Source organism: Vigna unguiculata, unplaced genomic scaffold (assembly GCF_004118075.2).
Source record: "Vigna unguiculata cultivar IT97K-499-35 unplaced genomic scaffold, ASM411807v1 contig_532, whole genome shotgun sequence".
NCBI lineage: Eukaryota > Viridiplantae > Streptophyta > Magnoliopsida > Fabales > Fabaceae > Vigna > Vigna unguiculata.
Genome location: NW_021011250.1, coordinates 16,904 through 32,290, shown reverse-complemented (window position 1 = coordinate 32,290; position 15,387 = coordinate 16,904). Strand labels below are relative to the sequence as shown.

Below are 15,387 nucleotides of genomic sequence, written 5' to 3'. Positions count from 1 at the left end.
TCGGTTGGAATGATTTAGGTGATAATTTAGGATTTGATTGCAAAAGAAAACAGTGATGAAAAGAACGTAGGAAAGAAAATAACGTAAAAAAAGAGGTGCAACACGAGGACTTCCCAGGAGGTCACCCATCCTAGTACTACTCTCGCCCAAGCACGCTTAACTGCGGAGTTCTGATGGGATCCGGTGCATTAGTGCTGGTATGATCGCACCTGTGAAGTATTGCACGATCAATGTACATATGGGTTTCGCATTGGGCCTAAGTTTGAACACTTGGCGCGGCGCGGGGGCACGGGGACGTGAGGTGGGTTGTTTTGGTCTGAAGAGATTTTGGTAGTAGTCGGTTGGAATGATTTAGGTGATAATTTAGGATTTGATTGCAAAAGAAAACAGTGATGAAAAGAACGTAGGAAAAGAAAATAACGTAAAAAAGAGGTGCAACACGAGGACTTCCCAGGAGGTCACCCATCCTAGTACTACTCTCGCCCAAGCACGCTTAACTGCGGAGTTCTGATGGGATCCGGTGCATTAGTGCTGGTATGATCGCACCTGTGAAGTATTGCACGATCAATGTACATATGGGTTTCGCATTGGGCCTAAGTTTGAACACTTGGCGCGGCGCGGGGGCACGGGGACGTGAGGTGGGTTGTTTTGGTCTGAAGAGATTTTGGTAGTAGTCGGTTGGAATGATTTAGGTGATAATTTAGGATTTGATTGCAAAAGAAAACAGTGATGAAAAGAACGTAGGAAAAGAAAATAACGTAAAAAAGAGGTGCAACACGAGGACTTCCCAGGAGGTCACCCATCCTAGTACTACTCTCGCCCAAGCACGCTTAACTGCGGAGTTCTGATGGGATCCGGTGCATTAGTGCTGGTATGATCGCACCTGTGAAGTATTGCACGATCAATGTACATATGGGTTTCGCATTGGGCCTAAGTTTGAACACTTGGCGCGGCGCGGGGCACGGGGACGTGAGGTGGGTTGTTTTGGTCTGAAGAGATTTTGGTAGTAGTCGGTTGGAATGATTTAGGTGATAATTTAGGATTTGATTGCAAAAGAAAACAGTGATGAAAAGAACGTAGGAAAAGAAAATAACGTAAAAAAGAGGTGCAACACGAGGACTTCCCAGGAGGTCACCCATCCTAGTACTACTCTCGCCCAAGCACGCTTAACTGCGGAGTTCTGATGGGATCCGGTGCATTAGTGCTGGTATGATCGCACCTGTGAAGTATTGCACGATCAATGTACATATGGGTTTCGCATTGGGCCTAAGTTTGAACACTTGGCGCGGCGCGGGGGCACGGGGACGTGAGGTGGGTTGTTTTGGTCTGAAGAGATTTTGGTAGTAGTCGGTTGGAATGATTTAGGTGATAATTTAGGATTTGATTGCAAAAGAAAACAGTGATGAAAAGAACGTAGGAAAAGAAAATAACGTAAAAAAGAGGTGCAACACGAGGACTTCCCAGGAGGTCACCCATCCTAGTACTACTCTCGCCCAAGCACGCTTAACTGCGGAGTTCTGATGGGATCCGGTGCATTAGTGCTGGTATGATCGCACCTGTGAAGTATTGCACGATCAATGTACATATGGGTTTCGCATTGGGCCTAAGTTTGAACACTTGGCGCGGCGCGGGGGCACGGGGACGTGAGGTGGGTTGTTTTGGTCTGAAGAGATTTTGGTAGTAGTCGGTTGGAATGATTTAGGTGATAATTTAGGATTTGATTGCAAAAGAAAACAGTGATGAAAAGAACGTAGGAAAAGAAAATAACGTAAAAAAGAGGTGCAACACGAGGACTTCCCAGGAGGTCACCCATCCTAGTACTACTCTCGCCCAAGCACGCTTAACTGCGGAGTTCTGATGGGATCCGGTGCATTAGTGCTGGTATGATCGCACCTGTGAAGTATTGCACGATCAATGTACATATGGGTTTCGCATTGGGCCTAAGTTTGAACACTTGGCGCGGCGCGGGGGCACGGGGACGTGAGGTGGGTTGTTTTGGTCTGAAGAGATTTTGGTAGTAGTCGGTTGGAATGATTTAGGTGATAATTTAGGATTTGATTGCAAAAGAAAACAGTGATGAAAAGAACGTAGGAAAAGAAAATAACGTAAAAAAGAGGTGCAACACGAGGACTTCCCAGGAGGTCACCCATCCTAGTACTACTCTCGCCCAAGCACGCTTAACTGCGGAGTTCTGATGGGATCCGGTGCATTAGTGCTGGTATGATCGCACCTGTGAAGTATTGCACGATCAATGTACATATGGGTTTCGCATTGGGCCTAAGTTTGAACACTTGGCGCGGCGCGGGGGCACGGGGACGTGAGGTGGGTTGTTTTGGTCTGAAGAGATTTTGGTAGTAGTCGGTTGGAATGATTTAGGTGATAATTTAGGATTTGATTGCAAAAGAAAACAGTGATGAAAAGAACGTAGGAAAAGAAAATAACGTAAAAAAGAGGTGCAACACGAGGACTTCCCAGGAGGTCACCCATCCTAGTACTACTCTCGCCCAAGCACGCTTAACTGCGGAGTTCTGATGGGATCCGGTGCATTAGTGCTGGTATGATCGCACCTGTGAAGTATTGCACGATCAATGTACATATGGGTTTCGCATTGGGCCTAAGTTTGAACACTTGGCGCGGCGCGGGGGCACGGGGACGTGAGGTGGGTTGTTTTGGTCTGAAGAGATTTTGGTAGTAGTCGGTTGGAATGATTTAGGTGATAATTTAGGATTTGATTGCAAAAGAAAACAGTGATGAAAAGAACGTAGGAAAAGAAAATAACGTAAAAAAGAGGTGCAACACGAGGACTTCCCAGGAGGTCACCCATCCTAGTACTACTCTCGCCCAAGCACGCTTAACTGCGGAGTTCTGATGGGATCCGGTGCATTAGTGCTGGTATGATCGCACCTGTGAAGTATTGCACGATCAATGTACATATGGGTTTCGCATTGGGCCTAAGTTTGAACACTTGGCGCGGCGCGGGGGCACGGGGACGTGAGGTGGGTTGTTTTGGTCTGAAGAGATTTTGGTAGTAGTCGGTTGGAATGATTTAGGTGATAATTTAGGATTTGATTGCAAAAGAAAACAGTGATGAAAAGAACGTAGGAAAAGAAAATAACGTAAAAAAGAGGTGCAACACGAGGACTTCCCAGGAGGTCACCCATCCTAGTACTACTCTCGCCCAAGCACGCTTAACTGCGGAGTTCTGATGGGATCCGGTGCATTAGTGCTGGTATGATCGCACCTGTGAAGTATTGCACGATCAATGTACATATGGGTTTCGCATTGGGCCTAAGTTTGAACACTTGGCGCGGCGCGGGGGCACGGGGACGTGAGGTGGGTTGTTTTGGTCTGAAGAGATTTTGGTAGTAGTCGGTTGGAATGATTTAGGTGATAATTTAGGATTTGATTGCAAAAGAAAACAGTGATGAAAAGAACGTAGGAAAAGAAAATAACGTAAAAAAGAGGTGCAACACGAGGACTTCCCAGGAGGTCACCCATCCTAGTACTACTCTCGCCCAAGCACGCTTAACTGCGGAGTTCTGATGGGATCCGGTGCATTAGTGCTGGTATGATCGCACCTGTGAAGTATTGCACGATCAATGTACATATGGGTTTCGCATTGGGCCTAAGTTTGAACACTTGGCGCGGCGCGGGGGCACGGGGACGTGAGGTGGGTTGTTTTGGTCTGAAGAGATTTTGGTAGTAGTCGGTTGGAATGATTTAGGTGATAATTTAGGATTTGATTGCAAAAGAAAACAGTGATGAAAAGAACGTAGGAAAAGAAAATAACGTAAAAAAGAGGTGCAACACGAGGACTTCCCAGGAGGTCACCCATCCTAGTACTACTCTCGCCCAAGCACGCTTAACTGCGGAGTTCTGATGGGATCCGGTGCATTAGTGCTGGTATGATCGCACCTGTGAAGTATTGCACGATCAATGTACATATGGGTTTCGCATTGGGCCTAAGTTTGAACACTTGGCGCGGCGCGGGGGCACGGGGACGTGAGGTGGGTTGTTTTGGTCTGAAGAGATTTTGGTAGTAGTCGGTTGGAATGATTTAGGTGATAATTTAGGATTTGATTGCAAAAGAAAACAGTGATGAAAAGAACGTAGGAAAAGAAAATAACGTAAAAAAGAGGTGCAACACGAGGACTTCCCAGGAGGTCACCCATCCTAGTACTACTCTCGCCCAAGCACGCTTAACTGCGGAGTTCTGATGGGATCCGGTGCATTAGTGCTGGTATGATCGCACCTGTGAAGTATTGCACGATCAATGTACATATGGGTTTCGCATTGGGCCTAAGTTTGAACACTTGGCGCGGCGCGGGGGCACGGGGACGTGAGGTGGGTTGTTTTGGTCTGAAGAGATTTTGGTAGTAGTCGGTTGGAATGATTTAGGTGATAATTTAGGATTTGATTGCAAAAGAAAACAGTGATGAAAAGAACGTAGGAAAAGAAAATAACGTAAAAAAGAGGTGCAACACGAGGACTTCCCAGGAGGTCACCCATCCTAGTACTACTCTCGCCCAAGCACGCTTAACTGCGGAGTTCTGATGGGATCCGGTGCATTAGTGCTGGTATGATCGCACCTGTGAAGTATTGCACGATCAATGTACATATGGGTTTCGCATTGGGCCTAAGTTTGAACACTTGGCGCGGCGCGGGGGCACGGGGACGTGAGGTGGGTTGTTTTGGTCTGAAGAGATTTTGGTAGTAGTCGGTTGGAATGATTTAGGTGATAATTTAGGATTTGATTGCAAAAGAAAACAGTGATGAAAAGAACGTAGGAAAAGAAAATAACGTAAAAAAGAGGTGCAACACGAGGACTTCCCAGGAGGTCACCCATCCTAGTACTACTCTCGCCCAAGCACGCTTAACTGCGGAGTTCTGATGGGATCCGGTGCATTAGTGCTGGTATGATCGCACCTGTGAAGTATTGCACGATCAATGTACATATGGGTTTCGCATTGGGCCTAAGTTTGAACACTTGGCGCGGCGCGGGGGCACGGGGACGTGAGGTGGGTTGTTTTGGTCTGAAGAGATTTTGGTAGTAGTCGGTTGGAATGATTTAGGTGATAATTTAGGATTTGATTGCAAAAGAAAACAGTGATGAAAAGAACGTAGGAAAAGAAAATAACGTAAAAAAGAGGTGCAACACGAGGACTTCCCAGGAGGTCACCCATCCTAGTACTACTCTCGCCCAAGCACGCTTAACTGCGGAGTTCTGATGGGATCCGGTGCATTAGTGCTGGTATGATCGCACCTGTGAAGTATTGCACGATCAATGTACATATGGGTTTCGCATTGGGCCTAAGTTTGAACACTTGGCGCGGCGCGGGGGCACGGGGACGTGAGGTGGGTTGTTTTGGTCTGAAGAGATTTTGGTAGTAGTCGGTTGGAATGATTTAGGTGATAATTTAGGATTTGATTGCAAAAGAAAACAGTGATGAAAAGAACGTAGGAAAAGAAAATAACGTAAAAAAGAGGTGCAACACGAGGACTTCCCAGGAGGTCACCCATCCTAGTACTACTCTCGCCCAAGCACGCTTAACTGCGGAGTTCTGATGGGATCCGGTGCATTAGTGCTGGTATGATCGCACCTGTGAAGTATTGCACGATCAATGTACATATGGGTTTCGCATTGGGCCTAAGTTTGAACACTTGGCGCGGCGCGGGGGCACGGGGACGTGAGGTGGGTTGTTTTGGTCTGAAGAGATTTTGGTAGTAGTCGGTTGGAATGATTTAGGTGATAATTTAGGATTTGATTGCAAAAGAAAACAGTGATGAAAAGAACGTAGGAAAAGAAAATAACGTAAAAAAGAGGTGCAACACGAGGACTTCCCAGGAGGTCACCCATCCTAGTACTACTCTCGCCCAAGCACGCTTAACTGCGGAGTTCTGATGGGATCCGGTGCATTAGTGCTGGTATGATCGCACCTGTGAAGTATTGCACGATCAATGTACATATGGGTTTCGCATTGGGCCTAAGTTTGAACACTTGGCGCGGCGCGGGGGCACGGGGACGTGAGGTGGGTTGTTTTGGTCTGAAGAGATTTTGGTAGTAGTCGGTTGGAATGATTTAGGTGATAATTTAGGATTTGATTGCAAAAGAAAACAGTGATGAAAAGAACGTAGGAAAAGAAAATAACGTAAAAAAGAGGTGCAACACGAGGACTTCCCAGGAGGTCACCCATCCTAGTACTACTCTCGCCCAAGCACGCTTAACTGCGGAGTTCTGATGGGATCCGGTGCATTAGTGCTGGTATGATCGCACCTGTGAAGTATTGCACGATCAATGTACATATGGGTTTCGCATTGGGCCTAAGTTTGAACACTTGGCGCGGCGCGGGGGCACGGGGACGTGAGGTGGGTTGTTTTGGTCTGAAGAGATTTTGGTAGTAGTCGGTTGGAATGATTTAGGTGATAATTTAGGATTTGATTGCAAAAGAAAACAGTGATGAAAAGAACGTAGGAAAAGAAAATAACGTAAAAAAGAGGTGCAACACGAGGACTTCCCAGGAGGTCACCCATCCTAGTACTACTCTCGCCCAAGCACGCTTAACTGCGGAGTTCTGATGGGATCCGGTGCATTAGTGCTGGTATGATCGCACCTGTGAAGTATTGCACGATCAATGTACATATGGGTTTCGCATTGGGCCTAAGTTTGAACACTTGGCGCGGCGCGGGGGCACGGGGACGTGAGGTGGGTTGTTTTGGTCTGAAGAGATTTTGGTAGTAGTCGGTTGGAATGATTTAGGTGATAATTTAGGATTTGATTGCAAAAGAAAACAGTGATGAAAAGAACGTAGGAAAAGAAAATAACGTAAAAAAGAGGTGCAACACGAGGACTTCCCAGGAGGTCACCCATCCTAGTACTACTCTCGCCCAAGCACGCTTAACTGCGGAGTTCTGATGGGATCCGGTGCATTAGTGCTGGTATGATCGCACCTGTGAAGTATTGCACGATCAATGTACATATGGGTTTCGCATTGGGCCTAAGTTTGAACACTTGGCGCGGCGCGGGGGCACGGGGACGTGAGGTGGGTTGTTTTGGTCTGAAGAGATTTTGGTAGTAGTCGGTTGGAATGATTTAGGTGATAATTTAGGATTTGATTGCAAAAGAAAACAGTGATGAAAAGAACGTAGGAAAAGAAAATAACGTAAAAAAGAGGTGCAACACGAGGACTTCCCAGGAGGTCACCCATCCTAGTACTACTCTCGCCCAAGCACGCTTAACTGCGGAGTTCTGATGGGATCCGGTGCATTAGTGCTGGTATGATCGCACCTGTGAAGTATTGCACGATCAATGTACATATGGGTTTCGCATTGGGCCTAAGTTTGAACACTTGGCGCGGCGCGGGGGCACGGGGACGTGAGGTGGGTTGTTTTGGTCTGAAGAGATTTTGGTAGTAGTCGGTTGGAATGATTTAGGTGATAATTTAGGATTTGATTGCAAAAGAAAACAGTGATGAAAAGAACGTAGGAAAAGAAAATAACGTAAAAAAGAGGTGCAACACGAGGACTTCCCAGGAGGTCACCCATCCTAGTACTACTCTCGCCCAAGCACGCTTAACTGCGGAGTTCTGATGGGATCCGGTGCATTAGTGCTGGTATGATCGCACCTGTGAAGTATTGCACGATCAATGTACATATGGGTTTCGCATTGGGCCTAAGTTTGAACACTTGGCGCGGCGCGGGGGCACGGGGACGTGAGGTGGGTTGTTTTGGTCTGAAGAGATTTTGGTAGTAGTCGGTTGGAATGATTTAGGTGATAATTTAGGATTTGATTGCAAAAGAAAACAGTGATGAAAAGAACGTAGGAAAAGAAAATAACGTAAAAAAGAGGTGCAACACGAGGACTTCCCAGGAGGTCACCCATCCTAGTACTACTCTCGCCCAAGCACGCTTAACTGCGGAGTTCTGATGGGATCCGGTGCATTAGTGCTGGTATGATCGCACCTGTGAAGTATTGCACGATCAATGTACATATGGGTTTCGCATTGGGCCTAAGTTTGAACACTTGGCGCGGCGCGGGGGCACGGGGACGTGAGGTGGGTTGTTTTGGTCTGAAGAGATTTTGGTAGTAGTCGGTTGGAATGATTTAGGTGATAATTTAGGATTTGATTGCAAAAGAAAACAGTGATGAAAAGAACGTAGGAAAAGAAAATAACGTAAAAAAGAGGTGCAACACGAGGACTTCCCAGGAGGTCACCCATCCTAGTACTACTCTCGCCCAAGCACGCTTAACTGCGGAGTTCTGATGGGATCCGGTGCATTAGTGCTGGTATGATCGCACCTGTGAAGTATTGCACGATCAATGTACATATGGGTTTCGCATTGGGCCTAAGTTTGAACACTTGGCGCGGCGCGGGGGCACGGGGACGTGAGGTGGGTTGTTTTGGTCTGAAGAGATTTTGGTAGTAGTCGGTTGGAATGATTTAGGTGATAATTTAGGATTTGATTGCAAAAGAAAACAGTGATGAAAAGAACGTAGGAAAAGAAAATAACGTAAAAAAGAGGTGCAACACGAGGACTTCCCAGGAGGTCACCCATCCTAGTACTACTCTCGCCCAAGCACGCTTAACTGCGGAGTTCTGATGGGATCCGGTGCATTAGTGCTGGTATGATCGCACCTGTGAAGTATTGCACGATCAATGTACATATGGGTTTCGCATTGGGCCTAAGTTTGAACACTTGGCGCGGCGCGGGGGCACGGGGACGTGAGGTGGGTTGTTTTGGTCTGAAGAGATTTTGGTAGTAGTCGGTTGGAATGATTTAGGTGATAATTTAGGATTTGATTGCAAAAGAAAACAGTGATGAAAAGAACGTAGGAAAAGAAAATAACGTAAAAAAGAGGTGCAACACGAGGACTTCCCAGGAGGTCACCCATCCTAGTACTACTCTCGCCCAAGCACGCTTAACTGCGGAGTTCTGATGGGATCCGGTGCATTAGTGCTGGTATGATCGCACCTGTGAAGTATTGCACGATCAATGTACATATGGGTTTCGCATTGGGCCTAAGTTTGAACACTTGGCGCGGCGCGGGGGCACGGGGACGTGAGGTGGGTTGTTTTGGTCTGAAGAGATTTTGGTAGTAGTCGGTTGGAATGATTTAGGTGATAATTTAGGATTTGATTGCAAAAGAAAACAGTGATGAAAAGAACGTAGGAAAAGAAAATAACGTAAAAAAGAGGTGCAACACGAGGACTTCCCAGGAGGTCACCCATCCTAGTACTACTCTCGCCCAAGCACGCTTAACTGCGGAGTTCTGATGGGATCCGGTGCATTAGTGCTGGTATGATCGCACCTGTGAAGTATTGCACGATCAATGTACATATGGGTTTCGCATTGGGCCTAAGTTTGAACACTTGGCGCGGCGCGGGGGCACGGGGACGTGAGGTGGGTTGTTTTGGTCTGAAGAGATTTTGGTAGTAGTCGGTTGGAATGATTTAGGTGATAATTTAGGATTTGATTGCAAAAGAAAACAGTGATGAAAAGAACGTAGGAAAAGAAAATAACGTAAAAAAGAGGTGCAACACGAGGACTTCCCAGGAGGTCACCCATCCTAGTACTACTCTCGCCCAAGCACGCTTAACTGCGGAGTTCTGATGGGATCCGGTGCATTAGTGCTGGTATGATCGCACCTGTGAAGTATTGCACGATCAATGTACATATGGGTTTCGCATTGGGCCTAAGTTTGAACACTTGGCGCGGCGCGGGGGCACGGGGACGTGAGGTGGGTTGTTTTGGTCTGAAGAGATTTTGGTAGTAGTCGGTTGGAATGATTTAGGTGATAATTTAGGATTTGATTGCAAAAGAAAACAGTGATGAAAAGAACGTAGGAAAAGAAAATAACGTAAAAAAGAGGTGCAACACGAGGACTTCCCAGGAGGTCACCCATCCTAGTACTACTCTCGCCCAAGCACGCTTAACTGCGGAGTTCTGATGGGATCCGGTGCATTAGTGCTGGTATGATCGCACCTGTGAAGTATTGCACGATCAATGTACATATGGGTTTCGCATTGGGCCTAAGTTTGAACACTTGGCGCGGCGCGGGGGCACGGGGACGTGAGGTGGGTTGTTTTGGTCTGAAGAGATTTTGGTAGTAGTCGGTTGGAATGATTTAGGTGATAATTTAGGATTTGATTGCAAAAGAAAACAGTGATGAAAAGAACGTAGGAAAAGAAAATAACGTAAAAAAGAGGTGCAACACGAGGACTTCCCAGGAGGTCACCCATCCTAGTACTACTCTCGCCCAAGCACGCTTAACTGCGGAGTTCTGATGGGATCCGGTGCATTAGTGCTGGTATGATCGCACCTGTGAAGTATTGCACGATCAATGTACATATGGGTTTCGCATTGGGCCTAAGTTTGAACACTTGGCGCGGCGCGGGGGCACGGGGACGTGAGGTGGGTTGTTTTGGTCTGAAGAGATTTTGGTAGTAGTCGGTTGGAATGATTTAGGTGATAATTTAGGATTTGATTGCAAAAGAAAACAGTGATGAAAAGAACGTAGGAAAAGAAAATAACGTAAAAAAGAGGTGCAACACGAGGACTTCCCAGGAGGTCACCCATCCTAGTACTACTCTCGCCCAAGCACGCTTAACTGCGGAGTTCTGATGGGATCCGGTGCATTAGTGCTGGTATGATCGCACCTGTGAAGTATTGCACGATCAATGTACATATGGGTTTCGCATTGGGCCTAAGTTTGAACACTTGGCGCGGCGCGGGGGCACGGGGACGTGAGGTGGGTTGTTTTGGTCTGAAGAGATTTTGGTAGTAGTCGGTTGGAATGATTTAGGTGATAATTTAGGATTTGATTGCAAAAGAAAACAGTGATGAAAAGAACGTAGGAAAAGAAAATAACGTAAAAAAGAGGTGCAACACGAGGACTTCCCAGGAGGTCACCCATCCTAGTACTACTCTCGCCCAAGCACGCTTAACTGCGGAGTTCTGATGGGATCCGGTGCATTAGTGCTGGTATGATCGCACCTGTGAAGTATTGCACGATCAATGTACATATGGGTTTCGCATTGGGCCTAAGTTTGAACACTTGGCGCGGCGCGGGGGCACGGGGACGTGAGGTGGGTTGTTTTGGTCTGAAGAGATTTGGTAGTAGTCGGTTGGAATGATTTAGGTGATAATTTAGGATTTGATTGCAAAAGAAAACAGTGATGAAAAGAACGTAGGAAAAGAAAATAACGTAAAAAAGAGGTGCAACACGAGGACTTCCCAGGAGGTCACCCATCCAGTACTACTCTCGCCCAAGCACGCTTAACTGCGGAGTTCTGATGGGATCCGGTGCATTAGTGCTGGTATGATCGCACCTGTGAAGTATTGCACGATCAATGTACATATGGGTTTCGCATTGGGCCTAAGTTTGAACACTTGGCGCGGCGCGGGGGCACGGGGACGTGAGGTGGGTTGTTTTGGTCTGAAGAGATTTTGGTAGTAGTCGGTTGGAATGATTTAGGTGATAATTTAGGATTTGATTGCAAAAGAAAACAGTGATGAAAAGAACGTAGGAAAAGAAAATAACGTAAAAAAGAGGTGCAACACGAGGACTTCCCAGGAGGTCACCCATCCAGTACTACTCTCGCCCAAGCACGCTTAACTGCGGAGTTCTGATGGGATCCGGTGCATTAGTGCTGGTATGATCGCACCTGTGAAGTATTGCACGATCAATGTACATATGGGTTTCGCATTGGGCCTAAGTTTGAACACTTGGCGCGGCGCGGGGGCACGGGGACGTGAGGTGGGTTGTTTTGGTCTGAAGAGATTTTGGTAGTAGTCGGTTGGAATGATTTAGGTGATAATTTAGGATTTGATTGCAAAAGAAAACAGTGATGAAAAGAACGTAGGAAAAGAAAATAACGTAAAAAAGAGGTGCAACACGAGGACTTCCCAGGAGGTCACCCATCCTAGTACTACTCTCGCCCAAGCACGCTTAACTGCGGAGTTCTGATGGGATCCGGTGCATTAGTGCTGGTATGATCGCACCTGTGAAGTATTGCACGATCAATGTACATATGGGTTTCGCATTGGGCCTAAGTTTGAACACTTGGCGCGGCGCGGGGGCACGGGGACGTGAGGTGGGTTGTTTTGGTCTGAAGAGATTTTGGTAGTAGTCGGTTGGAATGATTTAGGTGATAATTTAGGATTTGATTGCAAAAGAAAACAGTGATGAAAAGAACGTAGGAAAAGAAAATAACGTAAAAAAGAGGTGCAACACGAGGACTTCCCAGGAGGTCACCCATCCTAGTACTACTCTCGCCCAAGCACGCTTAACTGCGGAGTTCTGATGGGATCCGGTGCATTAGTGCTGGTATGATCGCACCTGTGAAGTATTGCACGATCAATGTACATATGGGTTTCGCATTGGGCCTAAGTTTGAACACTTGGCGCGGCGCGGGGGCACGGGGACGTGAGGTGGGTTGTTTTGGTCTGAAGAGATTTTGGTAGTAGTCGGTTGGAATGATTTAGGTGATAATTTAGGATTTGATTGCAAAAGAAAACAGTGATGAAAAGAACGTAGGAAAAGAAAATAACGTAAAAAAGAGGTGCAACACGAGGACTTCCCAGGAGGTCACCCATCCTAGTACTACTCTCGCCCAAGCACGCTTAACTGCGGAGTTCTGATGGGATCCGGTGCATTAGTGCTGGTATGATCGCACCTGTGAAGTATTGCACGATCAATGTACATATGGGTTTCGCATTGGGCCTAAGTTTGAACACTTGGCGCGGCGCGGGGGCACGGGGACGTGAGGTGGGTTGTTTTGGTCTGAAGAGATTTTGGTAGTAGTCGGTTGGAATGATTTAGGTGATAATTTAGGATTTGATTGCAAAAGAAAACAGTGATGAAAAGAACGTAGGAAAAGAAAATAACGTAAAAAAGAGGTGCAACACGAGGACTTCCCAGGAGGTCACCCATCCCAGTACTACTCTCGCCCAAGCACGCTTAACTGCGGAGTTCTGATGGGATCCGGTGCATTAGTGCTGGTATGATCGCACCTGTGAAGTATTGCACGATCAATGTACATATGGGTTTCGCATTGGGCCTAAGTTTGAACACTTGGCGCGGCGCGGGGGCACGGGGACGTGAGGTGGGTTGTTTTGGTCTGAAGAGATTTTGGTAGTAGTCGGTTGGAATGATTTAGGTGATAATTTAGGATTTGATTGCAAAAGAAAACAGTGATGAAAAGAACGTAGGAAAAGAAAATAACGTAAAAAAGAGGTGCAACACGAGGACTTCCCAGGAGGTCACCCATCCAGTACTACTCTCGCCCAAGCACGCTTAACTGCGGAGTTCTGATGGGATCCGGTGCATTAGTGCTGGTATGATCGCACCTGTGAAGTATTGCACGATCAATGTACATATGGGTTTCGCATTGGGCCTAAGTTTGAACACTTGGCGCGGCGCGGGGGCACGGGGACGTGAGGTGGGTTGTTTTGGTCTGAAGAGATTTTGGTAGTAGTCGGTTGGAATGATTTAGGTGATAATTTAGGATTTGATTGCAAAAGAAAACAGTGATGAAAAGAACGTAGGAAAAGAAAATAACGTAAAAAAGAGGTGCAACACGAGGACTTCCCAGGAGGTCACCCATCCCAGTACTACTCTCGCCCAAGCACGCTTAACTGCGGAGTTCTGATGGGATCCGGTGCATTAGTGCTGGTATGATCGCACCTGTGAAGTATTGCACGATCAATGTACATATGGGTTTCGCATTGGGCCTAAGTTTGAACACTTGGCGCGGCGCGGGGGCACGGGGACGTGAGGTGGGTTGTTTTGGTCTGAAGAGATTTTGGTAGTAGTCGGTTGGAATGATTTAGGTGATAATTTAGGATTTGATTGCAAAAGAAAACAGTGATGAAAAGAACGTAGGAAAAGAAAATAACGTAAAAAAGAGGTGCAACACGAGGACTTCCCAGGAGGTCACCCATCCAGTACTACTCTCGCCCAAGCACGCTTAACTGCGGAGTTCTGATGGGATCCGGTGCATTAGTGCTGGTATGATCGCACCTGTGAAGTATTGCACGATCAATGTACATATGGGTTTCGCATTGGGCCTAAGTTTGAACACTTGGCGCGGCGCGGGGGCACGGGGACGTGAGGTGGGTTGTTTTGGTCTGAAGAGATTTTGGTAGTAGTCGGTTGGAATGATTTAGGTGATAATTTAGGATTTGATTGCAAAAGAAAACAGTGATGAAAAGAACGTAGGAAAAGAAAATAACGTAAAAAAGAGGTGCAACACGAGGACTTCCCAGGAGGTCACCCATCCAGTACTACTCTCGCCCAAGCACGCTTAACTGCGGAGTTCTGATGGGATCCGGTGCATTAGTGCTGGTATGATCGCACCTGTGAAGTATTGCACGATCAATGTACATATGGGTTTCGCATTGGGCCTAAGTTTGAACACTTGGCGCGGCGCGGGGGCACGGGGACGTGAGGTGGGTTGTTTTGGTCTGAAGAGATTTTGGTAGTAGTCGGTTGGAATGATTTAGGTGATAATTTAGGATTTGATTGCAAAAGAAAACAGTGATGAAAAGAACGTAGGAAAAGAAAATAACGTAAAAAAGAGGTGCAACACGAGGACTTCCCAGGAGGTCACCCATCCCAGTACTACTCTCGCCCAAGCACGCTTAACTGCGGAGTTCTGATGGGATCCGGTGCATTAGTGCTGGTATGATCGCACCTGTGAAGTATTGCACGATCAATGTACATATGGGTTTCGCATTGGGCCTAAGTTTGAACACTTGGCGCGGCGCGGGGGCACGGGGACGTGAGGTGGGTTGTTTTGGTCTGAAGAGATTTTGGTAGTAGTCGGTTGGAATGATTTAGGTGATAATTTAGGATTTGATTGCAAAAGAAAACAGTGATGAAAAGAACGTAGGAAAAGAAAATAACGTAAAAAAGAGGTGCAACACGAGGACTTCCCAGGAGGTCACCCATCCAGTACTACTCTCGCCCAAGCACGCTTAACTGCGGAGTTCTGATGGGATCCGGTGCATTAGTGCTGGTATGATCGCACCTGTGAAGTATTGCACGATCAATGTACATATGGGTTTCGCATTGGGCCTAAGTTTGAACACTTGGCGCGGCGCGGGGGCACGGGGACGTGAGGTGGGTTGTTTTGGTCTGAAGAGATTTTGGTAGTAGTCGGTTGGAATGATTTAGGTGATAATTTAGGATTTGATTGCAAAAGAAAACAGTGATGAAAAGAACGTAGGAAAAGAAAATAACGTAAAAAAGAGGTGCAACACGAGGACTTCCCAGGAGGTCACCCATCCCAGTACTACTCTCGCCCAAGCACGCTTAACTGCGGAGTTCTGATGGGATCCGGTGCATTAGTGCTGGTATGATCGCACCTGTGAAGTATTGCACGATCA

General features: G+C 46.9%; 46 non-coding genes across 46 annotated transcripts; all 46 read right to left on the bottom strand.

Annotated features, from left to right (window-relative positions):
- Positions 1 to 92: 92 nt before the first annotated feature.
- On the bottom strand, positions 93 to 211 carry LOC114172313. Its single transcript, XR_003602003.1, has one exon. It is a non-coding gene; the product is annotated as a 5S ribosomal RNA (ribosomal RNA).
- Positions 212 to 429: 218 nt separating this feature from the next.
- Positions 430 to 548, bottom strand: LOC114172312. Its single transcript, XR_003602002.1, has one exon. It is a non-coding gene; the product is annotated as a 5S ribosomal RNA (ribosomal RNA).
- Positions 549 to 766: 218 nt separating this feature from the next.
- On the bottom strand, positions 767 to 885 carry LOC114172311. The gene has a single exon (XR_003602001.1). It is a non-coding gene; the product is annotated as a 5S ribosomal RNA (ribosomal RNA).
- Positions 886 to 1,102: 217 nt separating this feature from the next.
- LOC114172310 lies at positions 1,103 to 1,221 on the bottom strand. Its single transcript, XR_003602000.1, has one exon. It is a non-coding gene; the product is annotated as a 5S ribosomal RNA (ribosomal RNA).
- Positions 1,222 to 1,439: 218 nt separating this feature from the next.
- On the bottom strand, positions 1,440 to 1,558 carry LOC114172309. Its single transcript, XR_003601999.1, has one exon. It is a non-coding gene; the product is annotated as a 5S ribosomal RNA (ribosomal RNA).
- A 218-nt stretch (positions 1,559 to 1,776) lies between these two features.
- On the bottom strand, positions 1,777 to 1,895 carry LOC114172307. The gene has a single exon (XR_003601998.1). It is a non-coding gene; the product is annotated as a 5S ribosomal RNA (ribosomal RNA).
- A 218-nt stretch (positions 1,896 to 2,113) lies between these two features.
- Positions 2,114 to 2,232, bottom strand: LOC114172306. Its single transcript, XR_003601997.1, has one exon. It is a non-coding gene; the product is annotated as a 5S ribosomal RNA (ribosomal RNA).
- Positions 2,233 to 2,450: 218 nt separating this feature from the next.
- LOC114172305 lies at positions 2,451 to 2,569 on the bottom strand. Its single transcript, XR_003601996.1, has one exon. It is a non-coding gene; the product is annotated as a 5S ribosomal RNA (ribosomal RNA).
- A 218-nt stretch (positions 2,570 to 2,787) lies between these two features.
- Positions 2,788 to 2,906, bottom strand: LOC114172303. Its single transcript, XR_003601994.1, has one exon. It is a non-coding gene; the product is annotated as a 5S ribosomal RNA (ribosomal RNA).
- A 218-nt stretch (positions 2,907 to 3,124) lies between these two features.
- Positions 3,125 to 3,243, bottom strand: LOC114172302. The gene has a single exon (XR_003601993.1). It is a non-coding gene; the product is annotated as a 5S ribosomal RNA (ribosomal RNA).
- Positions 3,244 to 3,461: 218 nt separating this feature from the next.
- Positions 3,462 to 3,580, bottom strand: LOC114172301. The gene has a single exon (XR_003601992.1). It is a non-coding gene; the product is annotated as a 5S ribosomal RNA (ribosomal RNA).
- A 218-nt stretch (positions 3,581 to 3,798) lies between these two features.
- On the bottom strand, positions 3,799 to 3,917 carry LOC114172300. The gene has a single exon (XR_003601991.1). It is a non-coding gene; the product is annotated as a 5S ribosomal RNA (ribosomal RNA).
- Positions 3,918 to 4,135: 218 nt separating this feature from the next.
- Positions 4,136 to 4,254, bottom strand: LOC114172299. Its single transcript, XR_003601990.1, has one exon. It is a non-coding gene; the product is annotated as a 5S ribosomal RNA (ribosomal RNA).
- Positions 4,255 to 4,472: 218 nt separating this feature from the next.
- LOC114172298 lies at positions 4,473 to 4,591 on the bottom strand. Its single transcript, XR_003601989.1, has one exon. It is a non-coding gene; the product is annotated as a 5S ribosomal RNA (ribosomal RNA).
- Positions 4,592 to 4,809: 218 nt separating this feature from the next.
- Positions 4,810 to 4,928, bottom strand: LOC114172297. Its single transcript, XR_003601988.1, has one exon. It is a non-coding gene; the product is annotated as a 5S ribosomal RNA (ribosomal RNA).
- Positions 4,929 to 5,146: 218 nt separating this feature from the next.
- LOC114172296 lies at positions 5,147 to 5,265 on the bottom strand. Its single transcript, XR_003601987.1, has one exon. It is a non-coding gene; the product is annotated as a 5S ribosomal RNA (ribosomal RNA).
- Positions 5,266 to 5,483: 218 nt separating this feature from the next.
- Positions 5,484 to 5,602, bottom strand: LOC114172295. The gene has a single exon (XR_003601986.1). It is a non-coding gene; the product is annotated as a 5S ribosomal RNA (ribosomal RNA).
- A 218-nt stretch (positions 5,603 to 5,820) lies between these two features.
- On the bottom strand, positions 5,821 to 5,939 carry LOC114172294. The gene has a single exon (XR_003601985.1). It is a non-coding gene; the product is annotated as a 5S ribosomal RNA (ribosomal RNA).
- A 218-nt stretch (positions 5,940 to 6,157) lies between these two features.
- LOC114172291 lies at positions 6,158 to 6,276 on the bottom strand. Its single transcript, XR_003601983.1, has one exon. It is a non-coding gene; the product is annotated as a 5S ribosomal RNA (ribosomal RNA).
- A 218-nt stretch (positions 6,277 to 6,494) lies between these two features.
- LOC114172290 lies at positions 6,495 to 6,613 on the bottom strand. Its single transcript, XR_003601982.1, has one exon. It is a non-coding gene; the product is annotated as a 5S ribosomal RNA (ribosomal RNA).
- Positions 6,614 to 6,831: 218 nt separating this feature from the next.
- LOC114172289 lies at positions 6,832 to 6,950 on the bottom strand. The gene has a single exon (XR_003601981.1). It is a non-coding gene; the product is annotated as a 5S ribosomal RNA (ribosomal RNA).
- Positions 6,951 to 7,168: 218 nt separating this feature from the next.
- LOC114172288 lies at positions 7,169 to 7,287 on the bottom strand. The gene has a single exon (XR_003601980.1). It is a non-coding gene; the product is annotated as a 5S ribosomal RNA (ribosomal RNA).
- Positions 7,288 to 7,505: 218 nt separating this feature from the next.
- Positions 7,506 to 7,624, bottom strand: LOC114172287. Its single transcript, XR_003601979.1, has one exon. It is a non-coding gene; the product is annotated as a 5S ribosomal RNA (ribosomal RNA).
- Positions 7,625 to 7,842: 218 nt separating this feature from the next.
- On the bottom strand, positions 7,843 to 7,961 carry LOC114172385. The gene has a single exon (XR_003602072.1). It is a non-coding gene; the product is annotated as a 5S ribosomal RNA (ribosomal RNA).
- Positions 7,962 to 8,179: 218 nt separating this feature from the next.
- LOC114172384 lies at positions 8,180 to 8,298 on the bottom strand. Its single transcript, XR_003602071.1, has one exon. It is a non-coding gene; the product is annotated as a 5S ribosomal RNA (ribosomal RNA).
- Positions 8,299 to 8,516: 218 nt separating this feature from the next.
- On the bottom strand, positions 8,517 to 8,635 carry LOC114172383. The gene has a single exon (XR_003602070.1). It is a non-coding gene; the product is annotated as a 5S ribosomal RNA (ribosomal RNA).
- Positions 8,636 to 8,853: 218 nt separating this feature from the next.
- Positions 8,854 to 8,972, bottom strand: LOC114172382. The gene has a single exon (XR_003602069.1). It is a non-coding gene; the product is annotated as a 5S ribosomal RNA (ribosomal RNA).
- Positions 8,973 to 9,190: 218 nt separating this feature from the next.
- On the bottom strand, positions 9,191 to 9,309 carry LOC114172381. Its single transcript, XR_003602068.1, has one exon. It is a non-coding gene; the product is annotated as a 5S ribosomal RNA (ribosomal RNA).
- A 218-nt stretch (positions 9,310 to 9,527) lies between these two features.
- LOC114172379 lies at positions 9,528 to 9,646 on the bottom strand. Its single transcript, XR_003602066.1, has one exon. It is a non-coding gene; the product is annotated as a 5S ribosomal RNA (ribosomal RNA).
- A 218-nt stretch (positions 9,647 to 9,864) lies between these two features.
- Positions 9,865 to 9,983, bottom strand: LOC114172378. Its single transcript, XR_003602065.1, has one exon. It is a non-coding gene; the product is annotated as a 5S ribosomal RNA (ribosomal RNA).
- A 218-nt stretch (positions 9,984 to 10,201) lies between these two features.
- On the bottom strand, positions 10,202 to 10,320 carry LOC114172377. Its single transcript, XR_003602064.1, has one exon. It is a non-coding gene; the product is annotated as a 5S ribosomal RNA (ribosomal RNA).
- Positions 10,321 to 10,538: 218 nt separating this feature from the next.
- Positions 10,539 to 10,657, bottom strand: LOC114172375. The gene has a single exon (XR_003602063.1). It is a non-coding gene; the product is annotated as a 5S ribosomal RNA (ribosomal RNA).
- Positions 10,658 to 10,875: 218 nt separating this feature from the next.
- On the bottom strand, positions 10,876 to 10,994 carry LOC114172374. The gene has a single exon (XR_003602062.1). It is a non-coding gene; the product is annotated as a 5S ribosomal RNA (ribosomal RNA).
- Positions 10,995 to 11,211: 217 nt separating this feature from the next.
- LOC114172336 lies at positions 11,212 to 11,329 on the bottom strand. Its single transcript, XR_003602025.1, has one exon. It is a non-coding gene; the product is annotated as a 5S ribosomal RNA (ribosomal RNA).
- Positions 11,330 to 11,547: 218 nt separating this feature from the next.
- Positions 11,548 to 11,665, bottom strand: LOC114172335. Its single transcript, XR_003602024.1, has one exon. It is a non-coding gene; the product is annotated as a 5S ribosomal RNA (ribosomal RNA).
- A 218-nt stretch (positions 11,666 to 11,883) lies between these two features.
- On the bottom strand, positions 11,884 to 12,002 carry LOC114172373. Its single transcript, XR_003602061.1, has one exon. It is a non-coding gene; the product is annotated as a 5S ribosomal RNA (ribosomal RNA).
- Positions 12,003 to 12,220: 218 nt separating this feature from the next.
- Positions 12,221 to 12,339, bottom strand: LOC114172372. Its single transcript, XR_003602060.1, has one exon. It is a non-coding gene; the product is annotated as a 5S ribosomal RNA (ribosomal RNA).
- Positions 12,340 to 12,557: 218 nt separating this feature from the next.
- On the bottom strand, positions 12,558 to 12,676 carry LOC114172371. Its single transcript, XR_003602059.1, has one exon. It is a non-coding gene; the product is annotated as a 5S ribosomal RNA (ribosomal RNA).
- A 218-nt stretch (positions 12,677 to 12,894) lies between these two features.
- LOC114172322 lies at positions 12,895 to 13,013 on the bottom strand. The gene has a single exon (XR_003602012.1). It is a non-coding gene; the product is annotated as a 5S ribosomal RNA (ribosomal RNA).
- A 218-nt stretch (positions 13,014 to 13,231) lies between these two features.
- On the bottom strand, positions 13,232 to 13,349 carry LOC114172334. The gene has a single exon (XR_003602023.1). It is a non-coding gene; the product is annotated as a 5S ribosomal RNA (ribosomal RNA).
- Positions 13,350 to 13,567: 218 nt separating this feature from the next.
- On the bottom strand, positions 13,568 to 13,686 carry LOC114172321. Its single transcript, XR_003602011.1, has one exon. It is a non-coding gene; the product is annotated as a 5S ribosomal RNA (ribosomal RNA).
- Positions 13,687 to 13,904: 218 nt separating this feature from the next.
- Positions 13,905 to 14,022, bottom strand: LOC114172333. Its single transcript, XR_003602022.1, has one exon. It is a non-coding gene; the product is annotated as a 5S ribosomal RNA (ribosomal RNA).
- Positions 14,023 to 14,240: 218 nt separating this feature from the next.
- On the bottom strand, positions 14,241 to 14,358 carry LOC114172332. Its single transcript, XR_003602021.1, has one exon. It is a non-coding gene; the product is annotated as a 5S ribosomal RNA (ribosomal RNA).
- Positions 14,359 to 14,576: 218 nt separating this feature from the next.
- Positions 14,577 to 14,695, bottom strand: LOC114172320. Its single transcript, XR_003602010.1, has one exon. It is a non-coding gene; the product is annotated as a 5S ribosomal RNA (ribosomal RNA).
- A 218-nt stretch (positions 14,696 to 14,913) lies between these two features.
- LOC114172331 lies at positions 14,914 to 15,031 on the bottom strand. The gene has a single exon (XR_003602020.1). It is a non-coding gene; the product is annotated as a 5S ribosomal RNA (ribosomal RNA).
- A 218-nt stretch (positions 15,032 to 15,249) lies between these two features.
- Positions 15,250 to 15,368, bottom strand: LOC114172319. Its single transcript, XR_003602009.1, has one exon. It is a non-coding gene; the product is annotated as a 5S ribosomal RNA (ribosomal RNA).
- Positions 15,369 to 15,387: the final 19 nt, after the last annotated feature.